Here is a 25756-nt window from a genome sequence, read left to right as displayed (position 1 = left end):
GAAAAAAAAGAACTAGATAAGATACTAGACTACTTCAGTGAGCAAAGCTTATATGTGGGCTATATGCATATATGCAATGTTATCAAAGATATAGTTAAAATGCCATGTCCTTGCTCTTTGGGCTAGAGGCGTTATTTCCTCTAATGACTGTAGATGCAGTCAGCTTTGTCTCAACAACAGTACTGGGAAAGAGGCGGGGGAGGGGGAAAGGGATAGAAACAACAACTGTGCACAGGAAGACTATGTCTTGTCCCTCCCTCCCTCACTCCACATCCTTGGATTTGGGAGTAGAAGGAAGTGTGCTGCATAAAAGAAAAAAAATCAGAAATAAACATTGATAAAAATTATCTCTCTCACTTTAGAATATTCCAGCAAACACTGAATGTTTCCACAGAGGTGAACTGCAAAGCTGGGGACCGGCTGAGAAACTTTTTACTTTAAACCCCCTTTATACCAAATTTTGCATTTCATTACAAATGTTACTTAGTTTAAAATAAATTAAAATAAAAAATCACCAGTAATTCAACCACCAATAATATTCTGGTGCTTCTCCTCTCATGCTGTTAGTTTTATATGTTGCATTTTGTCATTAACATATACTTTCCTACATATGAAAACGTTTCTTTGAAAATGATTTAAATTAATATATATTTTATCACATGGATGCTGTTTGTTTTTATTTCTGCTATTACAGAAAATACTTGATGAATATCTGTATACACAAATATTTGTACCCATTTGATTACTTCCTTTGGATAAGCATATTACTGGGTTGAAAAATATGGTTTTCGAGCTCTTAAAATATATAGTAAGAGCCCTTTCATATAATGTGACTGGGAGTGATGGTTGGTCGTTCAACATGATTAAAAAGGGACTTCCCTGTGGTGCAGTGGTTAGGAATCTGCCTGCCAATGCAGGGGACACGGGTTCGAGCCTTGGTCCAGGTAGATCCCACATGCCACGGAGCAACTAAGCCCGTGAGCCACAACTACTGAGCCTGCGCTCTAGAGCCTGCAAGCCACGACTACTGAGCCCACATGCCACAACTACTGAAGCCCGCACAGCTAGAGCCCGTGCTCCACGACAAGAGAAGGCACAGCAATGAGAAGTCCGCGTACCACAACAAACAACAGTCCCCGCTCACCGCAACTAGAGAAAGCCTGCGCACAGCAGCAAAGACCCAACGCAGCCAAAAATAAATATAAATAAATAAATTTATTTTTAAAATGATTTAAAAAATCACTTAAAATGAGGGTTCATGAAAAAAAGTGACAGATGTACACATACACCTTAAACATTTTAATTTAAAATCTAAAAATAATGCATAAGCATCATCTATGATTTCTACTTTGGATTTCTTTAAAGTGGCTCAAGAACTCAATGATACTCACAAAGCATTATCAGTGCAAAATCCTAAGCTGTTCGATTTTCTTCACTTACCTTCAGCTTTCTAACCTACACTGCATTTGATAGCAAGTTTTTGAGTCACCTGCCTTCATCCAGTCTATCCAAACTATTCCAATTAGTTTTCATAGAAACAATGTTTTTAAACTCCTATTTTAAATTTTTATATTTTCTACACTGGGTAACTACGTAAGCTTGGCAAATAGGGCAGAAATGGACAGCTATCCTCTAGATCCTCTAGATTCAGACTCCTGCCAAAAGAGGTAGAGAATGAACACTATCAGCACTCCGGATAACAGAAGATTCTGTATTATCAATTTTTCCCTTTGAAAATTTGACAATAAACAATACCATGTTTTAGTTTGCTTTTTTTTTAAACAGCAACATTTAATTATAAAGATGATGCATCACATTTTTACACATGTATTTTAGAGTATCATACTGTATGTTCATAGGACTTTACAATTTACAATATTCTGACATTTCCTTCTGCTTATTGGGGAGTTAGAGCACACACGTGCTATTTACATATCCCGGGGTAGCACGACACCTACCCTCTTCCTTGTTCTCAGTAAGACAGGTTGAATTCCCTACTCTGTCACCATCTAGCTATGGGATCTTAGGTAATTTTAACGGCTAACATTTCTTGAGTGTTTACTAAATGTCTGGAACTCTTAAGTCCTTCACACGTGTTTACTCATTTAATTCCAAATCAGTGAAGTAGGTATTATTATTTTCATACCACTTTATCACTTTACCACAGAGAGACTGTAAACTTTTCCAAATGCACATGGTCTTTATTTGCTGAGCTGATTTTGAATTTTGGCATTTTGATTGTAAAACTGCCAAACATGAATTCTGTACTCTGCTTACCTTCCTTGTAAGTCACTACCTTTCTTTTTTTTTTTAATGGCTTTGTCAGATTTTTGGCATTACTTTCTGCTGATTTTATAAAATTAATTGGGAAGTGTTAACCTCTTTCTCTATTTTATTTTTGAATATTTGAATTTTATTTTTTTTTTTACACAGCAGGTTCTTATTAGTCATCCATTTTATACATATCAGGGTATACAGGTCAATCCCAATCTCCCAAATCATCACACCACCGCCCCCCCGCCCCCGCCGCTTTCCTCCCTTGGTGTCCATATGTTTGTTCTCTACATCTGTGTCTCAGTTTCTGCCCTGCAAACCAGTTCAACTGTATCATTTTTCTAGGTTCCACAAATATGCGTTAATATACGATATTTGTTTTTCTCTTTCTGACTTACTTCACTCTGTATGACAGTCTCTAGATCCATCCACTTCTAAACAAATGACCCAATTTCGTTCCTTTTTATGGCTGAGTAATATTCCATTGTATATACGTACCACATCTTCTTTATCCATTCGTCTGTCATTGGGCATTTAGGTTGCTTCCATGACCTGGCTATTGTAAATAGTGCTGCAATGAACATTGGGGTGCATGTGTCTTTTTGATTTATGGTTTTCTTTGGGTATACGCCCAGTAGTGGGATTGCTGGATTATATGGTAATTCTGTTTTTAGTTTTTTTTTTTTTTTTTTTGGCTGTATGCGGGCCTCTCACTGTTGTGGCCTCTCCCGTTGCGGAGCACAGGCTCCAGACGCGCAGGCTCAGCGGCCATGGCTCACGGGCCCAGCCGCTCTGCGGCATGTGGGATCTTCCCGGACCGGGGCACGAACCCGCGTCCCCTGCATCGGCAGGCGGACTCTCAACAACTGCGCCACCAGGGAAGCCCTGTTTTTAGTTTTTTAAGGAACCTCCATACTGTTCTCCATAGTGGCCGTATCAATTTACATTCCCACCAACAGTGCAAGAGGGTTCCCTTTTCTCCACACCCTCTCCAGTATTTGTTGTTTGTAGATTTTCTGATGATGCCCATTCTAACTGGTGTGAGGTGATACCTCATTGTAGTTTTGATTTGCATTTCTCTAATAATTAGTGATGGTGAGCAGCTTTTCATGTGCTTCTTGGCCATCTGTATGTCTTCTTTGGAGAAATGTCGATTTAGGTCTTCTACCTATTTTTGGATTGGGTTGTTTGTTACTTTAATATTGAGCTGCATGAGCTGTTTATATATTTTGAAGATTAATACTTTGTCCGTTGATTCATTTGCAAATATTTTCTCCCATTCTGAAGGTTGTCTTTTTGTCTTGTTTATGGTTTCCTTTGCTGTGCAAAAGCTTTGAAGTTTCATTAGGTCCCATTTGTTTATTTTTGTTTTTATTTCCATTACTCTAGGAGGTGGATCAAAAAATTTCCTGCTGTGATTTATGTCAAAGAGTGTTCTTCCTATGTTTTCCTCTAAGAGTTTTATAGTGTCTGGTCTTACATTTAGGTCTCTAACCCATTTTGAGTTTATTTTTGTATGGTTTTAGGGAGTGTTCTAATTTCATTCTTTTACATGTAGCTGTCCAGTTTTCCCAGCACCACTTATTGAAGAGACTGTCTTTTCTCCACTGTATATCCTTGCCTCCTTTGTCATAGATTAGTTGACCATAGGTGTGTGGGTTTATCTCTGGGCTTTCTATCTTGTTCCATTGATCGGTTTCTGTTTTTGTGCCAGTACCATATTGTCTTGATTACTGTAGCTTTGTAGTATAGTCTGAAGTCAGGGAGCCTGATTCCTCCAGCTCCGTTTTTTTCCCTCAAGACTGCTTTGGCTATTCGGGGTCTTGTGTGTCTCCATGTAAATTTTAAGATATTTTGCTCTAGTTCTATAAAAAATGCCATTGGTAATTTAATAGGGATCACATTGAATCTGTAGATTGCTGTGAGTAGTATAGTCATTTTCACGATATTGATTCTTCCAATCCAAGAACATGGTATCTCTCCATCTGTTGGTATCATCTTTAATTTGTTTCATCAGTGTCTTACAGTTTTCTGCATACAGGTCTTTTGTCTCCCTATTCCTAGGTATTTTATTCTTTGTGTTGCAATGGTAAATGGGAGTGTTTCCTTAATTTCTCTTTCATATTTTTCATCATTAGTGTATAGGAATGCAAGAGATTTCTGTGCATTAATTTTGTATCCTGCAACTTTACCAAATTCATTGATTAGCTCTAGTAGTTTTCTGGTGGCATCTTTAGGATTTTGTATGTATTTTTAGTTTGCTTTTGAAATATTTAATATAAGTTGTATTTTTCTTATCTGATTAAACTGAAAGGACTAGGTGGTAATGTGGTAAGGGGCAAACACAAGTCTTGGAGTCAGACTTCCTGGGTTTCAGTCCTGCTTTAACCATTTACTAGTTATGTGATATTAGGCAAGTTACTTAACCTCCTATTTTCAGAGTAGAGTTGTGAGGATTAAATAAAATAATCCACCCACCACAATGTCTAGCACATGGTTAATCACTGTAAATGTTAGCTCTTATTAAGTTACACATAAACATCACTAGTGAAGAAAATTGCCTTTGGTGTGAGAAACATGTTTTGTGGTGTCAGCAAATTTTAATACCAGTTCCTAAATTTGTTATATGTTTCTGTATATGTGCACACATAGCACAGGAAAAGAAAAAAGACTGAAAGGATAAAAGTTCTTTCTAAAGAGTGCTATTATAGTTGAATCCTTTTTTTTTCCTATTTATTTTTCTACAGTATTAAGGTTGAACCACTTTCTTTGGCTTATTTTTCTGTATCAATTTACTACAGTAAAAAAATTCACATTTTAAATAGAAGAATTAACTTTCTTTTTCAAACATAAGAGGACAATACCGTAATAAGAAAGTTTCTTAAGCCTCGAAACACATAAATTCCTAAGTTATGTAAAGCAACACAAAATTGTAAAATTCATGACTTGAATCACTTTAGGTAGAAGAATTCTTGGTATTACATACAACTACATCATAGTAACTAGGAGTTTTCTGCTTCATTCCTGCTTATAACTGTAAACTTCCCAAACTTTCCTACTGTAAAATTCTCACCATCACCACAAGATTTACAGTGGGAGAAACACAAACAATTATAATACATTAAGCATAGTGATATGATTTATCTAAGAGCTTATGGGGAAAAATTGCTCTTTGAGTTAAAATATGAAATAGAATGGTTTTAAGCAAAGCTATTTAGAGAGTCATTTTACAGAGTAACAATAGCTTTTAGGCCAGTAGGACTCACCCAGTGATTCTCAATGAGTGTTTAACTAAATTTTAATCAACATGTAAAATGTATTCTCATAACTATTCCAACAGGGCGTTCAACACAAATGGTGCACTGAACAGACTATGTGACCCAGTGTAAAGCAGATACAACTTATCACACGTAAGAACTAAAACAACATACTTTAATGTCAAGCCAGTTTCAAAAACAGATTACATGATCCCCTAACTGTGACACTGATTTATCTAGCATATTTGGGTGGGTGGGTGGGGTGTGGTTTCCAAAGGCAGCAGACACTTGTACTACTCAAAGTGACGAAGTGAATGGCATGTTAACTGTGCTTTTCATAAACTATATGAGAAACTATTACACTGTCAGAGTAATGATACATTGTGTTGACTTGTTTCATTTTGTTTGGAGCCTTTTAATCCCTTCTAGATTCTAATCTGATTGAAGGTTAACATTTTGAAATAACGTGTCAATTAGATGGGGTATGGATTGGGGACAGGGGGAGAGGAGGTGAACAATTACGGAGAAGAAAAAGAGAAGCACATAAACAAATACAGCCGGTGCTTAATTCATGCACTGTCCAGGGAAAGACTGCCCCATCAAGTTACCCAGATTTTCTAGTACATTTCTAGGTTTATTCCTATTGAGGAAATCAATTTACCAAGTTATCAGGGCCCAATATCATTAAACAGTCAAATCATAAAACTTAAGTACCATCATTCTGATTCCATGTTCTTAACAACTCAAACCCCTAGTACCTGGAGTAAACCCCAAGGGCTTTTTTATTTGCTAAATGATTCAACACATCACCTTCTCTTAATTCAGTTTCCCATGGAAGGCTGGTTTGAGAGATAATGTCAAATTCAGGAAGGTGGGTCAAGCGTGAAAATACAGATTTCTGGCAATTCAGTGGGTACAACATGATGATACATCATTTCAATCAATTAGACCAAACTGAATTCCAACTCTCTTATGACTAAGTCACCCTGAAATAAAAATTACAAAATTGATACTAAGTGGGAATTACCATTCCCACCACCTACTCCTCAGTTTGTTTTCTTTTAATAAATTTATTTATTTATTTATATTTTGTTTTGGCTGCATTGGGTCTTTGCTGCTGTGCACAGGCTATCTCTAGTTGCGGCGAGTGAGGGCGTGGTGCATGGGCTTCTCATTGCAGTGGCTTCTCTTGCTGTGGACCACGGGCTCTAGGAGCGCAGGCTTCAGTAGTTGTGGCTCGTGGGCTCTACAGCACAGGCTCAGTAGTTGTGGTGCACGGGCTTAGCTGCTCTGCGGCATGTGAGATCTTCCTGGACCAGGGCTTGAACCTGTGTCTCCTGCACTGGCAGGCGGATTCTTAACCACGGCACCACCAGGCAAGTCCCTACTCCTCAGTTGTAATAATTAAGTCCACTGAGTATTCTACATTAAGGAACTGAGATTAATAATGGGAAAACAAAGTTAGCTAAATTCTGATAACTAGGTGTTTGTTTATCGTCACCTTTATCAATAGTTTTGGACATACAGACTTAATTTTTTTAGTGACTTTATGCCTTTTACTGAAAAGTTGGCGGGTGGCGGGGAGATAAGGTACAGAACAGTATGCTATTACTTAAGTGAAAAATAAAGTGTACGTGAGCGATTGCTTATATATTCACTGAGTATCTTTGGAAGGATACACAAGAAACTGGGGAGAAAAGTCATTTCTAGAGAGAGGATATGTGTGGCTGGGGGATGGGGTGAAAGGGAGACTTCCCTTTTGGACTTTTTGAATTTTGTATCAAATGCAAATATTATGTTTCATTTTTAACCATTTTTTAAAAATTGAAGTATAGTTATTTTACAATGTTGTGTTAGTTTCAGGTGTACAGCAAAGTGATTCAGTTATATCACATATATATTCTCTTCCATTATAGGTCATTATAAGAGACTGAATATAGTTCCCTGTGCTATACAGTAGGTCCTTGCTGTTTATCTATTTTATACATAGTAGTGTGTATATATATTACGAGTTAATCCCAAACTTCTAATTATGTTTTAACTAAATTAAAATGTATTATATATTTCTTTTCTTATGACTATATAAACACCTGAATCTTTGGGAAGACTTAGGGTTTCTTAAGCCACGTAGATAATTATTTTAGCATGTTCTGATGAATATCTCTTACTCTCCCTGTTACAACATTCCATTATTTTTCTGGAAATATTCACAGGGCGGAAAAATCACTCTAATCCTTTCCAATTGTCTTCTTAAACTCAGAAATGTAAATATATATACATATATATAAAACAACATCATCTTAAGGATCCTTTTTGACCCCTTGTTTAGCTACTAAAGTTATTCCTGATGCTTTCAAGATAGACAGACTCTATATATGTGAAAGGATATGCCAATAAGATACATAACACTCAAAAAAGACAAGCTGATATAAACTAATTTTAACAACCTATCTTCATGATTTGGACTAGGATTACCAGTCTGCTGTAATACATGTTCCTAATTTTTACATTTTTTTTTTTTTTTTTTTTTTTTTTTGCGGTACGCGGGCCTCTCACTGTTGTGGCCCCTCCTGTTGCGGAGCACAGGATCCGGATGCGCAGGCTCAGCGGCCATGGCTCACGGGCCCAGCCGCTCCGCGGCACGTGGGATCCTCCCAGACTGGGGCACGAACCCGTGTCCCCTGCATCAGCAGGCGGACTCTCAACCACTGCGCCACCAGGGAAGCCTCATGTTCCTAATTTTGAAATCAGTAGAGTGAAGTATACCCTAAGACCCTAAATATTAGGGTAGATTGTCCTTTGAGAATCAAATGAAGAAATCAACAGAAGATGATGCTAGCATCCTTTTATAGCAATGGTTCTTAATGCTTCTTACACTAGAATGCTTGTGAGGATTATCGTACATCCCATCAGTTACAAGGTTTGTTACCACCATTATCCTGGGCTGAAATCAGACCATACTGAAGTTTGAAAACGCCCCCTTCTCTTAGGGAATACTCCCTTCTCCAGAGGAATTGCATACTGCTTTAAGGAGATATAATGACTTCCAGGTCTAAGACTTAACTGTAACCAAATTTAACATATTAGCCTCATTAATAAAAAAAATCATTTGTCTCAATGTTTCCTCTAAACTCTGGAGTTGTATCTCCAACTTCCTACAAGTCAGTTCCACTCGGGTGTCGAAGAGTCATCATTCTTGAACTTAATATATTGAAAATAGAACCCTTAATATCCACCCTCTCAAAGCTGCTCCTCCTAACTGTTCCTAACTCAGTAAATGGAACCATCATCTTCCCAGTTGCTCAAGTCCAAAACAGAGGATTCACCCTCGATTTCTCTTTTCCTAAACTCCCTATATCCAATACATTGATTATGCCTTTATAATATATTCCCAAACTAGAATATAGTTTGGGAATATATTACCACCATCCTAGAGCAAACTACCATCATCTCTCCCTTGGACTATAGTATCAGTTTCTCCTAAATGCTCCAGCCATACTGGTCTTCTGTCTTTAAACATGTTGAGCTCATTTCCATTTTGTGGCATTCCTTCTGCTTAAAATATTTCTCCCATATACCCTCAGGGCTGCTGCTTCCCAGCTCAAATGTCACCCACCCCAGATTTCCCTGACCACCCGATCAAGGATAACCCTACCCTCACCACCAACCATTCTCTATAGCAGTACCTTATTTTTCCCCTCCATAGCACTTATCACTGTCTGAAATTAACTTGCTTATTTGCTTATTTTCCATGTCCTCCCACTAGACTGTGAACTCCATGAGACCAGGAACCACATTCATTGTATCTAGGATAGTACCTGACATATAGGGGATACTTAATGAAGAGCTGATAAATGAAGGAACATATCTAAAGAAATATTATGTCAACCATGAAAGATAACGGTCAGACAGGAGAGAAGAGTAACAATACATTCAAAAACGTCAAAGGGGGAGTTGGTTTTTGGACATGAGTCCACCTTCTCTCCAGGCTGCAGGCCTCCTGAATAAAGCAACCTTTCCTCTCTAACTTAAAAAAAAAAAAAAAAAAAGTCAATGGGTGCCCCAACTGTGGTAAACATTAAAACTGTGCCATGATATTCCAGTTCTCCTTTCAGATACATGATAGGTTTATACTTGCCCATCATCTTGAAGTTAGGCATGGTCATATGACTTGCTCAGTACTCCTGAGCAAGGACAACACACAGTAGAGCCCCCAGACAACTCACATGTAATATGAATTGAGAAGAAATAATCCTTTGTTATTTTAAGCCACTAAGATATGGTGGTTATTTGTTACTGCAAAATAACCGAGCCCATCCAGACTGATAAACCATCCAAACAATGCTGTGGGCACAGAATTATATAGTCAGTCTCACTAAGTAGTCAATTAATACCACTAAATATATATACTATACATATACTTAATTTCCAGATACATCTGCCAACAAGGAGAGAAAAAATTGTTTATGTAGAGTTTTAAGGATTCTTGTTCCTTGATGTTATTTTTCAGTAAATTAATAATTCAGCCAAATAATCAATGCCAGCCAATACAAGGCTTCTTGAGAAACAGTCTGTCAGCCTCTCCTTATCTGAAAACATACTTTCTAGGTAAGAATAATTGTGTTTTTTGTTTCATTATTATCTACAACAACTATTCAATAATTAAATAGTTAGAGTCCAGGGAATTCCCTGGTGGTCCAGTGGTTAGGACTCTGGGCTTTCACTGCCAAGGGCCCAGATTCCCCCCTGAGGAACTAAGATCCTGCAAGCCGCATGGCACGGCAAAAAAAAAAAAAAAAAAAAAAGTTACAGTCCAGGTCACTGCAGGGGAAAGACTAGGATAGACTAAAAAGGCAGACTGGCTAAAATGCAGAATCACTGAATGCCAGGTCCGGAATCTTGGACTTTAGTTTGTAGACAAAACAGGCTTACTTAGAAGCTTTGTATATCATATGATTAAAAATATTCCTGAAGATTATTTTATATGGCAGTTGTAGAATTAGGATGACTGGAATAGGAAGGCTAAGAGTACTAGTTTCTAACTGCTGTGCCATGAATCCTCCATAGATGAAAGACAATTTTTAATCGATATATATAATTTATTTTTGCAATAACACTAAACATACTATTAATGATAATATTAAGTGGTATAGGGAATAGGCAGAGCATAGATTTTTGCAAATAAGAGTAAAAGGCACATTGAAAAATCAGGCTGGCACTAAAGTAAGATCTGGTGATGGACAAAACTGCACTCTGTGAGCATGAAGGGCAGTCAGGGCAGTCATTACTTAATAGTTCTGAAAGCAGCCAAGTGAACAATGGATGCTTTACAACATCTAGGAGGTATTTTTATATTGTAGGAATGATTGGGTTGTAATCTGGTTGATTTGTATTCTGAGTTCTTTCAAGGTACTCAGAGGATCTGTACAGTACTCCAACAAGCTTGTCTTTCCTCAAAAACAACCCATTCCTTCACTAATTCAACAAATATTAACACATGTTATATACTAATTACCACTCTAGGCACTGGGAAAACAGAAGTGAACAAAACAAAGTTCCCTGCCTTCCTGGAGCTTGTATTCTAGTGCCATTTAAATTCCATTCTAAAATTCCTCCCCCAGTCTTATGATATGGGAGTAGCTTTTACAAATGCCTTTGGAAGAAATCATTTATGATCTATGATTAATTCATGCTGAAATGTAAAAGACTAATAGTCTCCCCATGGTAATTACAAAAGCAAATACTTCACAGATTCACAGACTCTTAAGATTTGGAAAGGACCTTGGAGATAATTTCAATTTACAGATAAGATTAAGGCATTTGCCCAAGAACACTCAGCCACTAATAGGAGAACCAGGCTTAGAACTGTAACTTCCAGTGTTACAGCCTTTCCCATATAACCAGGCTGCCTGTTTTAAGATTACACTAGTTAGAAGAGATGCCAGAATGGGTATTCATGATTCATACATAGGTGGTAGGTTCCTGAGTGACTTGTTCAGGAATTTTAGGCAGTGTGTAAAACTGAAGGAGAGACAGGTGATTATAGGGGAGGCAAACTGGGGGGAACTTTCAGAAGACCCTTTCCTCCCATCTCTACCCTCATCATGTCCCAAGAACAAAGAAATTACAAAACTTCTCCAAAGTTAATGGATATTAGCTATTAGTGAGAAGATACCGGGGGTGGGGGATGAACATGAAGTACTAAAACAGTCAGTAGGAAAAAAAAGTCAAATTATATCCTATCCAATTTGAAAAGCGTATAGTCCCAGTAAAAGTACCATTTGTATTAGCTTTAAGGTTTTTTAAAATTTACTTTCCTAAATACATTTTCCACAAAGCACCAAATTAACTGATAGAGATCAACAAGTATAATGATTGATAAAATAGCAATGTAATATAGACTGATGTGATGTAATGATGCATCCCATAGTGGGCAAGCATTTTTAAAGATAATTCCTCCTCCTCTGGAAGAGTTATACTCACCTCTTGCTTATAAACTTTAGCAATCTATACATTTTAAAAACTCGAACTAGTCATTTAATCTTTCAAAGTAAAGATTCATGACCAACAAACTTGAGCCTTACTTAGTACCCTAATAGAAAACATATTTCAAAAAACCTTTCCAAGAAGGGGAAGACTTGCAAAGAAAGAACTGAAAAATAAGCTTAGTACAAAAAACAAAAAGTTAAAAAAAAAAAAAAGAAAGAAAAGAAAAGGAAGATTATTATAGAGGTTTTAGGAAAAATGTAAGCTGATAGGCATCAAGGATCCTCATTAAAATCTCATTATGTATCTCTGTAAACAGCAGTTTCCATACCTAAGATGAAAAGTATTATGAGAATCCCAATTTATTTCAATAGCTGCACCATTATTTTAGCTTCCTAGATTTAAAACCTTGGAGATACCATACACTTTTACCCCTATTGTTTCCTATATTTAATCAGTCATCATGTTCTAATATTTCTTCCTCCAAAATGTGTCTTTTGAATATAAAGCAAAATCCCCAACTTGAAAAGAACACACACAAAAAACAAAGAAGACTGACCATGAAAAAGAACATTTTTCTAAGAATGGGAAATACTCATGATATGCTGAGTCAAAATAACAAAAACCAAAAAAAACCAAACCCACAAGGAGAAAAATGTATAATCCTAGTCTTATGAAGGAAAATAGGTATCAACATAGAAAAAGATTTGAAAGGAAACACCACATGAAAATGTTAACAGTTGTTCTTTCTGCTTGGGGGATTTTATAAGCGGCTTTTGCTCTTTTTACACTTTCTCTACATTTCCTAAATTTCCTACAATGAACATGCATTATTTTCAAACTTGGAAAAAATATTATTTAAATAGTTGTCTCATTTTTACCACTACTTGTTCACTCTCAGTGCTCCTATCCTAATTCCTTATAGCTTCTTTCCCCCAGGACTCCAACAATAGCTGCCTTCTTGAGGTCTCTGAGGCAGCTTCTCCTTAACTTTAATATTGCTTGTACTCATGCTCTGAAAATTCATCATTCATATTTGTCTACAGCACATGGAAACAGAGGCTGGCCATATAAGCAAACAACTTAAAAGAGGATTTCTCAACCTCATCACCACTGACATTTGGGGTAATTATTTCTCACGGAGGGGCTGACCCATTGCAGGATGTTTAGCAGCATTCCTGGCCTCTATCCACTAGATGCCAACAGCACCCCACCCCGCAAGGCGTGACACTGCCAAATGTCCCCTGAGGGGCAAAACTGCCAGCAGCTGAGAATCACCGATTTAAAAGTTTTTAAACTTCTAAAATCATATCTCTTTTTATATATATGTCAAACCTAAACTTCTTTGACATATGTCTTATATAACATTCCTCATAGTCTGCCATAATCTTATTTTTCTCAACAGGAACTTTCCAAATAGACCAGACTTACTGTTCCCTAGAAAAATCATTTTCATTCCCAATTTCAAGTCTTTGAACACACTGTTTCCTCACTAAAATTCCCCATTCACACTTCTATTCAATGCCCTACATCCATGCTTCAGTTTGGCTTCTTTGCAGAAGCATTACTGATCTATTCAGTTCAATTCATCATACACCCACTGCACTAATAAAGAATATCTCATATATCTTTCTTTCTTTTTTTTTTTTTTTTTTGGTGGTGGCGGTGGTGATTGTTGTTAATTTTATATCCCAAACTAAACTAACTTTCCTCAGGTTTGTTGCCCCAGCACATTTCTTTTGTATAACCAATTGGGCCTAACATTGCTTGATAACTGATGAATGAAATTAAAAATTTAAATGCTCGGCTGTAAATAAGTGTAAACTGATTTCTTAATTGCTTTTGAATCCTATTTCTTGTCATGGAGTTATTAGTTAAGTTAATCATTCCAAGTACAGAGTAACCACTCAGTAAGTTTTCAGAAAGAATCATTAATATATAATGGTATATTTTAAGGAATTACATAGGTTTCAAACTGTTCTCTACACTTTTAGGAAATGACACAAAGGGATTAAAACTATAACCTACAATACAAACATGAACTTTATAAATTCTATTTATCTTAAAATAGCCAATGGATTTTGCTGCTCAATGCACAAAAGTTACGTCCACAAGAGCAGAGAACTCGATTTAGTACTGTGTGCATGTACACAAACGCACCTCACACGTATTATTATCTCCCCAGTTGAGAGAAGTAAATAAAATGAAACTGCTTTGTAAACTAAAAAGAGCAACATATAAATGAGGCAGTAGAGCAGCATAGCTAAAAGCATGGAGCCAGCCTGCTTGGGTCCCAACTATACTAGCTGTGTAACCGTGTACAAGTTACTTAACGTCTCTGTGCCTCAGTTTCCTCTTTGTCAAAATGGGGATAATAATAGTATCTGTCCCAAAGCAAAGCTCTCAAAAGAGTGCTTGGCATATAGAAAGCACAAAATAAATATTAACCAATGTTATGATTACAACGCTAGTTATTAACCAAGTAAAAGCCTCAACGTATAAATTTCTGATTCAAGTCTGAAGCTGGTTTAAAAAACAACACAACAGGACAAACTACACAAATTTAAGCGATTAGGTGGACTAGTTTCTCATAATCTTTGCCAGTGCTTAACTGGTGATTATTACAGACCTAAATTCTGTTAGTCTCTCTCTTTTTTTTTTTTAATCTCAAAGAAACTGACATAGAAACCTCTGTTTTCAAGGAATTTTACAAGCCACAAGGAAACAAATCAACTCTTTGTTTTCTCCATATTTAAGCCCATTTAAGACCTTGGGAAAAGCCTAGGTACTGTTACAGAACAACTTTTCAGAAAATACAATGAGGTTTTTAAAGTTGCAATCAGCAATTCTTATGCAGTTATGTCAAGTTTTTGTCCTGCTGAACAAAAGGTTATGTGTCAGGGAAGCAAGGACCCGACAGAAAATAAGGAAATACCACAGCCGGGCCTAGGCGGCTCTCGGGAAAACCTGTCCTCAAACAGAGCGCCTCAGACGCCGGCGTCCTTCCCCGCTCACTGGGATGCACAAGTCGGCTCCATCCGCAAATAAATAAGTGACAGCAGGTTCCGTCCACGCCTCTCCCGGCCCGGACCCCTCGCGCCCACCCGGGCGGGCTCCTGCGCCCGCCGCCCCGACCCTCCTCGCCGCGGCCGGGTAGGGAGCTCCACGGGAGACCGCGGCCCCGCCGCCCCGACTCCCGACCCCTGACCCCTGCAGCCCTGCGCGGGCCGGGCCGAGCAGAGGCCGCCGCAGGGCCTGCAGGTGGGCCCAGGGCGCGGTCAGGCCCGAGGAGAAGCCTGGCCCCCGCAGGGCAACCGCCGGCGCGAGGATGGCGCAGGCCCGGTTGTCACTTACCGGCGCCTCATGGTACCGCGGCGCCTCCGCCTAGCCCAGGCGCTGACCGACTGCGCCCCGGCAGCCCAGACTATCCCTCAGGTCCCCGGCCGAGCCCACTCTGAGCCATTCAAACGCGGCCGCACGCGCGGCCCGCCGGGATAGCTCCCACTAGGGCGTCTCGGAGGCTCCGCCCAACGCTGCCTCCGCCCCTCTCAGGTTGCGCAGGGGCGCAGGGAGCGGGAGGAGGAGGTGGTGCGGACACAGTGCCCCCTGGCGGACACAGGTACGTATGGAAGTCCTGCTACGATGGGGCAAGTAATACCGCTCGGGGAACTGAGGGTGGATAACAGTCAAAGAATAACCCTGCGCTAGTCACAGTCTAGTGGGTGAAACCGTGCTTTAAGTGTTGCACCAGGAGGTGCTATATCTGCTATAATCTGCTATAAAAATATGGTGCAGGGATGGGACTTCCCTGGTGGCGCAGTGGTTAGGAATCTGCCTGCCAAGGCAGGGGACACGGGTTTGACCCCTGGTCTAGGAAGATCCCACATGCCGCGGAGCAACTAAGCCCATGCACCATAACTACTGAGCCTGCGCTCTAGAGCCCGCGAGCCACAACTACTGAGCCTGTGTGCCACAACTACTGAAGCCCACTCACCTAGAGCCCGTGCTCCGCAACAAGAGAAGCCACCGCAATGAGAAGCCCGGGCACTGCAACTAGAGAGAAGAGCCCTGCGCTGCAACGAAGACCCAACACAGCCAAATAAATAAATAAATTTATTTTTAAAAAATATGGTGCAGGGAGAGACTTATTCATTCACTCCTATTTAAGAGCACTAAGGCAAAATATTTAAAAGGGTAGACTGAAGCTCTGCGACCTCAGGGAAGTCATATAAACTCCCATGAGCTTTGGTTTCCCCACGTGTAAAATGGGGATGTTAATGGTATCTGCCTCATCGTTATGAGGATTACATGAGTTAACACATATAAAATTCTTAGAGGAATGTATCTGGCACATGGTAAGCACTATATAATTGTTAGTTCCTGATATTTGCCAGACTCTGTTCTGGACTGTTAAGAACACAAGAGGGCTTCCCTGGTGGCGCAGTGGTTGGGAGTCCGCCTGCCAATGCAGGGGACACGGGTTCGAGCCCCAGTCCGGGAAGATCCCACATGCCGCGGAGCGGCTGGGCACGTGAGCCATGGCCGCTGAGCCTGCGCGTCCGGAGCCTGTGCTCCGCAACAGGAGAGGCCACAACAGTAAGAGGCCCGCATACTGCAAAAAAAAAACCCAAAAAAACCACAAGAAATATGCATGATGTGGACCCTGTCCCCAGGAAGCAGGCTCAGTTTCTTTGGGATGGTGAACACTAGAGGATGAGGTTAGGGTTGGATCTGTCCCTGACATGCTTTTAATTACTGAGGATAATTCTCTTCATCTTAGCGGAGACAGAGTCTACCCATCTTCACAGGTAAGCTACTGGTCAACATTAACCAAATTGTGACAGGGGCAAGTTTGTCTCTGGTGGGCCTCTCATCCCTTGCAGAGGCCTATCAAGTAGTGCATTTGGTGTAACTGTTGCTCACTGCAAGACTCCACATCCCTGGACTCACTGCTTTAGGCACTCTGTTCAGAACTCCCCAGGGCTACCTAAGTTGGGTTTAACGATATTTTTGCGGGCCCATCATGTGCCAGGCTGACATTGTACCAGGAGATAGCCTGCGGAAGCTCACAGTGGCTTGGACAAACAGGGAAAGAGATCATTCCAATACATTGTGGTGAATGCAATGATAAAAGGTATATCCTAGAGGCTGTGGGAGTTCAGAGCAATGGGAGGCCTGGCAGATAAACTAATCAGAGCTAAAATATCATTAGGTAGTAATAACAATGTATTTTTCCCCTCTAGTAACAAGGTCCTTACTTAATACAAAAAAATTAAGTAATGGTGAAAATTTCAGGCACTACTTTAGATTGATGGGAGAAATTTTTTTTTTTTTTGCGGTACGTGGGCTTCTCACTGTTGTGGCCTCTCCCGTTGCGGAGCACAGGCTCCGGACGCACAGGCTCAGCGGCCATGGCTCACGGGCCTAGCCGCTCCGCGGCATGTGGGATCTTCCCGGACCGGGGCACGAACCCGTGTCCCCTGCATCGGCAGGCGGACTCTCAACCACCGTGCCACCAGGGAAGCCCGGGAGAAATATTTTTAGGATATGTTTTGCATGAGCAATGCCTTTGCGAGCTTCTCAGATTGTACCAAGCACAAGCAGGCACATGCCGCTGTGCGGGGCCATACCTGTCAACAGAGGGGACTGTTGAGAGACTCCAGCAGGGTGAGTGAGTGAAGGGAGCAGAAGCCCTGGGTTCCAGTGGTGTGCAGCGTAGACACTCCCGGAGTATAACTTCCACTAAGTGGGTGTGCTGTTTTAAAGAAAATAAAATTCAACATACATGGGTGAAGTCACTTTCTCTCCAACTATTTCTTCATCACCATTGTCACAAACAGGAATTTCTCGATGACCCACTATACAAAAGGCACTGTGCTGGGCCCTCACCAGAAGAGGGTGAAGAGTATAAGGAACAGTTCTTACCCTCAAGGAAGGCTGGGTGATGAGGTAAGACAAGTAACAGAGTCCTAGGACTCAGGGAATCTGCTGTGTTAACACAGAAGGATCTCAGCTCAAACAAGGTCCCAGGTTGTCTGAAGGCCAGAGGAGAACCTTGATGTTCTCATTTCTAGAGCTTCTTAGGGCAAGAGTCTCAGGCAGGTTCATCTTCAGACTCTAGTTCTGGGGTTTACAGATCTCTGGCCCATCGTTCTCATAAGACTGCCAAATGTCAACATAACTTAAGGTGAAAATAAAGAAATTTGCCTTCATATTGCTATTTTTGAAATATATACCATTTTAGTGATGAAATGCAGGTCAGTTGTCTTCATTGATATTTTTCAGTCAATAAAGTTGAATTTTTTTTCCCCTTGGAGCGCAATCAAAATTTTTTTGTTGTTGTTAAGGGATTAAAAAAGAGTGCATTCCATACATATTTTTATTGTCCCTGCACCACCAGCCCTTCACAGAAAGGTGGTTCCCTGCCAGCCCTCACAGTGGACAGTCTCCAAGGGAGTGCACCCCTCTAGCCATTCCCTCATTGCTTCCTCTGACTGCCTTAGATATTCCTTCCATCTGAGTGAACAGGCAGCTGAATTAGCCTTTCTGCCCTACATTCCCCCTCTCACAGGGGTATGGACATCAGAGATGGTGTGTAGAATAACCCTGACTATAAACACCCATGTGAGAAAAGAACTCTCACGCAAAGTTGTATGTATGCTTCTGAGTGGAGAGTCAGGGAAGGGATCATGCAGGAAGGCTGCAGTCGGGCCTGACAAGCTGGACAGGATTTTGACAGGCAGGGTGTTCCAGACAGACAGGGGAAGTACAAAATAAATTCCAGGACCGCCATCTATCGCGGTTTGAGTGGGGTGGGGAGAGCTCTGGGGAGTAGCAGGAGGAAAGACTGTCACCTGACAGGTTGTGAAGATCTGGAATAATCAAGCAAAGGTGTTTGGGAAGGAAAAAAACTACTAGAAACCATTAAAAGTCTATTACTCACAGACAAGCACTGTCTCCATTTGAACATATGTTTTTTCAGACATTTTACTATGCAAATGTACCTACATTTAAGAAATGAGATCATATCCTTACAACTTTGTAAACTGCATTTTTATGATAAATATCATATTACATAGATCAATCCATATAATATTAATTGAAATGCCAATCACTATAAATGCATATAATAATATAAATGGCAGTTGAAACTTTAAGACACAAAACAACAAGGCATAGGCATTGAGCAGGGAAATGAGAATTAAATCAGTACTTTAGGAGGATTAATCTATCATCAGGATGTAAGATGACTAGTGGGAGGGAGGGAGCCCATGAGCCTTAGGCATGAAAATGTTGTCCTTTGGGCCGGAGGTTCAGGAAGCCAGAGCATTTACTGTGGTGATGCCATTCTCATCCCCTCAGACTGATGCCAGGCCTGGTAGAGGACCGAGCATGAAGAGACGTAAAACACAATAGCTCATCCATTCCATAGCTAACTACATCTACTGCTCAGCCTCAGAGCCTTTGGAAAATTCCAGCTGACTTTGGCAGTCAAAGTGAGAAGTCAATCGCTTTTATTCTGCTCCTCCCTTCCCCACCTTCCTGTGTAGACTGTGGAAGGAAAGGATGGCAGTAGGGAAAGTTTCAGATAAGGCGGTAGCAGTGGAAAGGAGCAAAGCTCACTCCCCGTTTGCAAGATTCACGGTCGTTTCAAATACCACCACGGTACAGATGCCTTGGTGGCGGAAGCAGCAGCAGCTTCCTAGATTTCGTTTGGCAGGTGGAGGGTGGGGGGCTGGGGGGGGACTGTTGAATGGTAGGGGATCCTCCTGTTAAAAACAGTTTGTTTTGGATGCAGCTCTGTGGCACTTCGACAGCTGGAAAGCAGGTGATGGTATTTGTTATAGATTTTCAAATGTGAAGCCAAAGAGACCGTTTCTCTCCTTCCCCAAGTAGATTTCCTGCAATTACATACACTGTCACCTGGAAGATGGTAGGGGGCAGCATGTTAGAGTGGAAAGAACACTAACTTTGGAGCAAGGTTCATCTTTATCAGAAGCCTTGATCACTGCCTTTGGGCCCTTCTACACCATCTTTACCTTAACTGCAGAGGGAGGATAACTCTTCTCTTAGGGGATGTTGGGAAACAGGGTAACCTATGTAAAACACTCTTAATAGTATATAGCACACTGATTGTGGCTCTCTCTCTGCAAAATATTCCCCACCCCCAACTTTACCTGTCCAGTGATTTTTCTAAGATAGAGAAGAACACAATTTGGTTGACTACTGCCTTGGAAAAGCAGTCTTAGAACTAGACCAGTTCCAGGAGGGGGGCCAATGCTGTGGAGACAGACTCGCTGTGGTGTCGACAGCCTGGTAATCAGTACAGGGTATCTGAAAGTTATGACCTTTCACAAAACAAGTCCAGTCATGCAGCTGCTTGAGGGTTTGATACTCCGGGGTCCTCATAACAAACAGGCATAGCGGAGAGGAGTTCAAGGGCAGGGTGCAGGCAGGAAGGAAATGAAATGGGCGGGACAACAAGCATTAGAAGCAGGATAATGTCCTTGGGAAGGGGGCCTGAAAGGGCAAAGGAGGTCTACAGCCTCAGGAGACTGGAGCTACAGGAAGATCACTAAGACTGAAGTCCATTTCTTGGAGCCGGACACACGGTCAAAGTACTCTGGAAGTAACAAAATTGAGTCTGACCCTAAACTGGCTATCCAAAATTAGCTGTGTTCTTCAGAACACCCGTTCTGCAAGATGTTGATACATTGAAAAGAGAGGGAAAAAGGGAGAAGAAAAAAAGGCTTCCTTGGCCAAAGAAGTTCAGTAACTGATGGATAAAACAAATATTTCTTTACTGTAGCATTTCTCAGTCTTTAAAATACTAACATTAATTGTGAATCTCTAAAAGAAAGGGAATTCCCTGGTGGTCCAGTGGTTAGGACTCCACACTTTCACTGCCCAGTGCTTGGGTTCAACCCCTGGTGGGGGGAACTAAGATCCCGCAAGCTGCGTGGCGAGGTAGGTAGGTAAGTAAATAAATAAATAAATACAAATAGAAAGATAGAGCAGTGCTGCCCAAACTTACCTAAACTCTGAATCCTTTAAAGGCGAGAGCACACATATTCTACAGAAATAATCTGATCTACAAAGGGTAGCAGGACTAGTTCCAGTCCTGGGAAATGGGGTGTGGCTCCAGTTGTAGGCTGGTTGGGGAGGACTGCGGAAATTGGTGAGTGGCATCGTGGTGGTGCCTCATGATTGTGGCCAGAGCTGGATGAAAGCAACAGAAACTGAACATCTGGCAGAAGTATCAGAGTTTTTTTGAAAACTGGAAGATTCAGCCGGACTTCTTCCTTTGCCTTTTACAAAAATAAAAATATGGCCCTTCATGGAAGAGCGTGTTATAAAACATATGTTAAATAAGTCAAAATATAAATCAAAGAATCTGGGAGAGTCTAAATCAAAATGTCCACGAAAATTATTATTGTTATCACTTTTTTGCATGGTAGGATTCGTTAATTCTTTTTTACTTATTTGTATTTTTTCATTTTATCTAATAAATGTCTTTTTTAATTAAAATAATTTTTAAAAATCACTTTACTGGGCTTCCCTGGTGGCGCAGTGGTTAAGAATCCACCTGCCAATGCAGGGGATACGGGTTCCAGCCCTGGTCTGGGAAGATCCCACATGCCGCGCGCGGAGCAACTAAGTCCATGCGCCACAACTACTAAGCCTGCACTCTAGAGCCCATGAGCCACAACTACTGAACCCGTGTGCCACAACTATCGAAGCCCGTGCACCTAAAGCCCATGCTCTGCAACAAGAAGCCACAGCAATAAGCCCGTGCACCACAACGAAGAGTAGCCACCACTAGCTGCATCTAGAGAAAAGCCCGCATGCAGCAATGAAGACCCAATGCAGCCAAAAATAAATAAAATAAATAAATTTTTAAAATCACTTTACTAATTTACAGCAATTAGGAAATTAAAATTGTGCAAATGTTTTTTTGTTTTTTTTGGGTTTTTTTTGAGGTACGCGGGCCTCTCACTGTTGTGGCCTCTCCTGTTGAGGTCCAGACATGGAGGCTCAGCGGCCATGGCTCACGGGCCCAGCTGCTCCGCGGCACGTGGGATCTTCCCGGATCGGGGCACGAACCCACGTCCCCTACATCGGCAGGCAGACTCTCAACCACTGCGCCACCAGGGAAGCCCTGTGCAAATGTTTTAAAGTTTAGGATTTGATTTGGCAGCCCTGGCAATATTATTTTAGTATTTGCTATTATTTCCCACTTAAGCTAACCCTGGTTAGCCTAATTCATTTGAATGAGTTCCTCTTTCAGAAGGAAACTTGTATTAGTTTCCTAGGACCATAGTAACAAAGTACCAGAAACTGGGTGGCTTAAAACAACAGAAATACAGTCTCTCACAGTTCTAGAGGCTGGAAAACCAAAACCAAGGTGTTGGCAGGGCCATGATCTTTCTGCAGGTTCTAGGCAAGAATCTTTCTTTCCTTGCCTCTTCCTAGCTTCTGGTGGCTCTGGCAATCGTCATCTTGTAGCTGCAGTAATCCAATCTGCCTCCATTGTCACATGGACTTTTACCCCATGTATCTATCTGTGTGCCCTCTCCTCTGATAAGGATATCAGTTATTGCATTTAGAACCCACCCTAATCCAATATGACCTCATCTAAACTAACTACACCTGCAAAGTTCCTATTTCCAATTAAGGTCACATCCTGAGGTTCCAGGTGGATGCGAATTTTGGGGGGACACTATATAACTCACTATAAGACTAAAAATAATTTAGTCCACAAACTCTTAAAAGTGTAAATTAGCACATTTTGGAGGGCCTATTTTAACTTATTAATATTGTAACTGTATAACCTCTGTGGTAAGCAATCTTAATTGTACCACTCTCCTACAGAACTGTGCTGACAAATTACCCAGGGATGTTCATAGTAACATTTTTTTTGTAACAGTGACAAATGGGAACAACCTAAATGCCCATCAATTAGGGACTGGTTAACTAAGTTATCGTACATCCATGCCATGTATACCCTGTAGCCTTTAAAAAGAATGAGGTAGATCTGAGTGACAGACATGGAAGACATCCAAGATGGATTAAGTGAAAATACAAGTCAGTGCACAGTGTTTAATATGTTTCCACTTATGTAATAAACTTCTACAAATTAAACAATCCTACATTTATTTTATGTTTTAACGGATGACTACCTTTCAAAAGCACTTCAATAAACACAAAAGGTACTTATTGTTCTCCTTCAAGTCTTCTGAATCCCACTTCATCCTTTTATTAGTCTGCTTGGGCTACCATAACAAAATACCACAGACTGGGTGGCTTTAACAACAGAAATTTAGTTTTTCACATTTCTGGAGACTGGGAGGTCCAAGATCAAGGTGCTGGCTGATTCAGCTCCTGGCGAGACCTCTCTTTCTGGCTGTAGACAGCCACCTTCTCATTGTGTCCTCACATGGCAGAGTGACACAGCAAGTTCTCTTGTGTCTCTTCTTATAAGGACACCAATCCCAGTATGAGAGCCCTACCTTCATGACCTCATCTAACCCTAATTACCCCCCAGAGGTCCCATCTCCAAATACATTGCAGGTTAGGGCTTCAACATATGAATTCTGCGAGGACAATCCTCCTTACAAAAAACTCAGGCTATAAAACAATGCTTTATAACGGAACCAATCGAGGCTTTTTAAAATTAGCACATAAGAAAAAATGCCACAAAGGACCTGGATTAGTCATTCAGATCCTTGGTGTAGAGACAGTTTAGCCCACCTCCAAGACAGCTGAAATTAATCACCAGCATGAATCCAGAGTAACCAAGTTTGAAGAAACATGTTAGGCTATCAGTGATATATCATTATGACTTATGCTATAGTTGTCATTCTTAGCTTTCAATGGGATCTGTGGGAATGGCAATCCTCCCAGCTTCCTAAGCAAGTGCTGGAGGGAAGTGCTATAATGGGAACCTGTGAACTGCAGGTAAAATGTGAATTGCACAACAGTCTTCCTGAAATTAAAAAAAGGTAATTACTAATGAAGAATGGTATTACTAACCAACATCTTTTCCCAGCACCATATTAGTTCATGACACTGCAGAGCCATGAACCAGAAATTGAAAAATTTGTAATCCGCATAGAAATAGTGCAGATACCCAAGAGCTAGCAAGGTAGGATCTTACTAAGATCTTACTAAGAGGTTTGAAAATGCAAACAGACAAAACAGAGGAAAAAGTTTCCTCTCGTTAAAACCCCATTACTGACATGGAATAAACTGCATCATGAATGGTGCAATAGTAAGGTGTTCCTTTTCAGAAGGCAATAATGATAGTAGAGTTAAATAACACAAATAAATGGAGATTGCAATAGAAGTCCATTTTATTTAAGCTGCCAAAAGGATTAGGAGCTTTTAGAGCACGCTGGGGGAACTGGTTGGACGGCTGAGGATAGCCCAATAGATTTATTATAGGGGCACTGTAAAATGGCAGAGACCAAAAACTTAAGACATAGCTGTAAAGCTTTTTTTCCTTTAAAGGGATCCATTCTCGCAAATCTGGTCGTGTGAAATAGAAATTTCTTTGTTCAAGTTTCAATCCAAATGCAACTGCTCTGAAGAGAATGGCATGAAGTATTAGAAAGAGTCAGCTTCTCAGACTCCTAAAGAGGTTGGGGGGTGGGGTGGCAGGGGCGGGGAAGATAGTTACAAAAACAAATACCAAAACTGCGCAGGTGGCACAAATTGTAAAAGTCAAACAAGGCAACTCATATGACCTGTGGAATCATGGTTTGCCTTCTCAGTTTCTTTAATTAAAATCATATTTGCTCAAAGCCACAAAGTAAAGGAAGTTTGACATTTAGTTTTACAATTTCAGTATTTCTATTATTTTCTAATTCAAGTTTATCCCAGTGGGAGGCATAAAAGGAGGCTCTTAAAAACTAATGATTGCTTAAATTACTTTGTGTAAATTCAAACCTTGTCATTTTAGAGCAACCAAACACTCCAGGTCAGTGGTTCTCAGTCCTTGCTGCAAAGGAGAATCACCTGGAGAGCCATTCAAAAATACTGATGACCTTGCTCCACCCTAAGCAAATGAATTAGAATCTCTGTGGGTGTGGCCAAGGCATCAGTATTTTTTAAGGGCTCCCAAGATGACTCTCCTTTGAATCCAGGACAGAACCATTCCACTTCTAGGTTTAGAATCATGTCATATTATAATTAATAACATTTATATTTCTCTAAATCCAAAAGTGGTACCCGCATAATGCAGAGAATTACTAAAAGTATGGGAAAGCACAATTTTAAAAAATGATGTGAAATCCCATTATTCCTTAATGTGTTTATGATTTGTCTTCTTTCTATGAATATACCATATATGAAAGAATAATATGCAAAATATGTATTCCAAAAAAATACATTTTAGAACTAGAAGGTACCCTAAGAAGTTATCTGGTACAAGTCCCTTATTTTATAGATGAAGAAATGTAGGCCAAGAGAGTTCCTACCTCTCTTAGAAGTTCATTTGGAGTCAGGATTAAACTATATGTTACCCTTTACTTTTCTTACAAAACACATTTTTGTGCAAAAACTTGGATCCTCAAAAGTTTAATTCCAAGAGAAATGCAAATCAAAACTATAATGAGATATCATCTCACACCAGTCAGAATGGCCATCATCAAAAAATCTAGAAACAATAAATGCTGGAGAGGGTGTGGAGAAAAGGGAACACTCTTGCACTGCTGGTGAGAATGTGAATTGGTTCAGCC

The 25756-nt window shown here is 40.3% G+C and overlaps 1 protein-coding gene across 6 annotated transcripts in view; it reads right to left on the bottom strand.

Annotated features, from left to right (window-relative positions):
- The window catches only part of KATNBL1 (katanin regulatory subunit B1 like 1), a 63058-nt gene that overhangs the window by 35228 nt on the left and 2074 nt on the right, over positions 1 to 25756 (bottom strand). For 2 of the 6 annotated variants that reach the window (XM_019935221.3, XM_019935225.3), the window contains exon 1: positions 15372 to 15537. The exons of 2 other annotated variants lie outside the window; for them this stretch is intronic. The gene's annotated coding sequence lies outside the window, so the exon portion shown is untranslated. Of the gene's footprint in view, positions 1 to 15371; positions 15538 to 17647; positions 17773 to 25756 lie in introns of those variants that run through there. 2 more of the 6 variants (XM_073800706.1, XM_019935227.2) reach the window with 2 other exon arrangements.

The sequence above is a fragment of the Tursiops truncatus genome, chromosome 2 (assembly GCF_011762595.2).
Source record: "Tursiops truncatus isolate mTurTru1 chromosome 2, mTurTru1.mat.Y, whole genome shotgun sequence".
In the NCBI taxonomy this organism is placed as follows: Eukaryota; Metazoa; Chordata; class Mammalia; order Artiodactyla; family Delphinidae; genus Tursiops; species Tursiops truncatus.
This window is presented reverse-complemented; position numbering and strand designations above follow the sequence as displayed.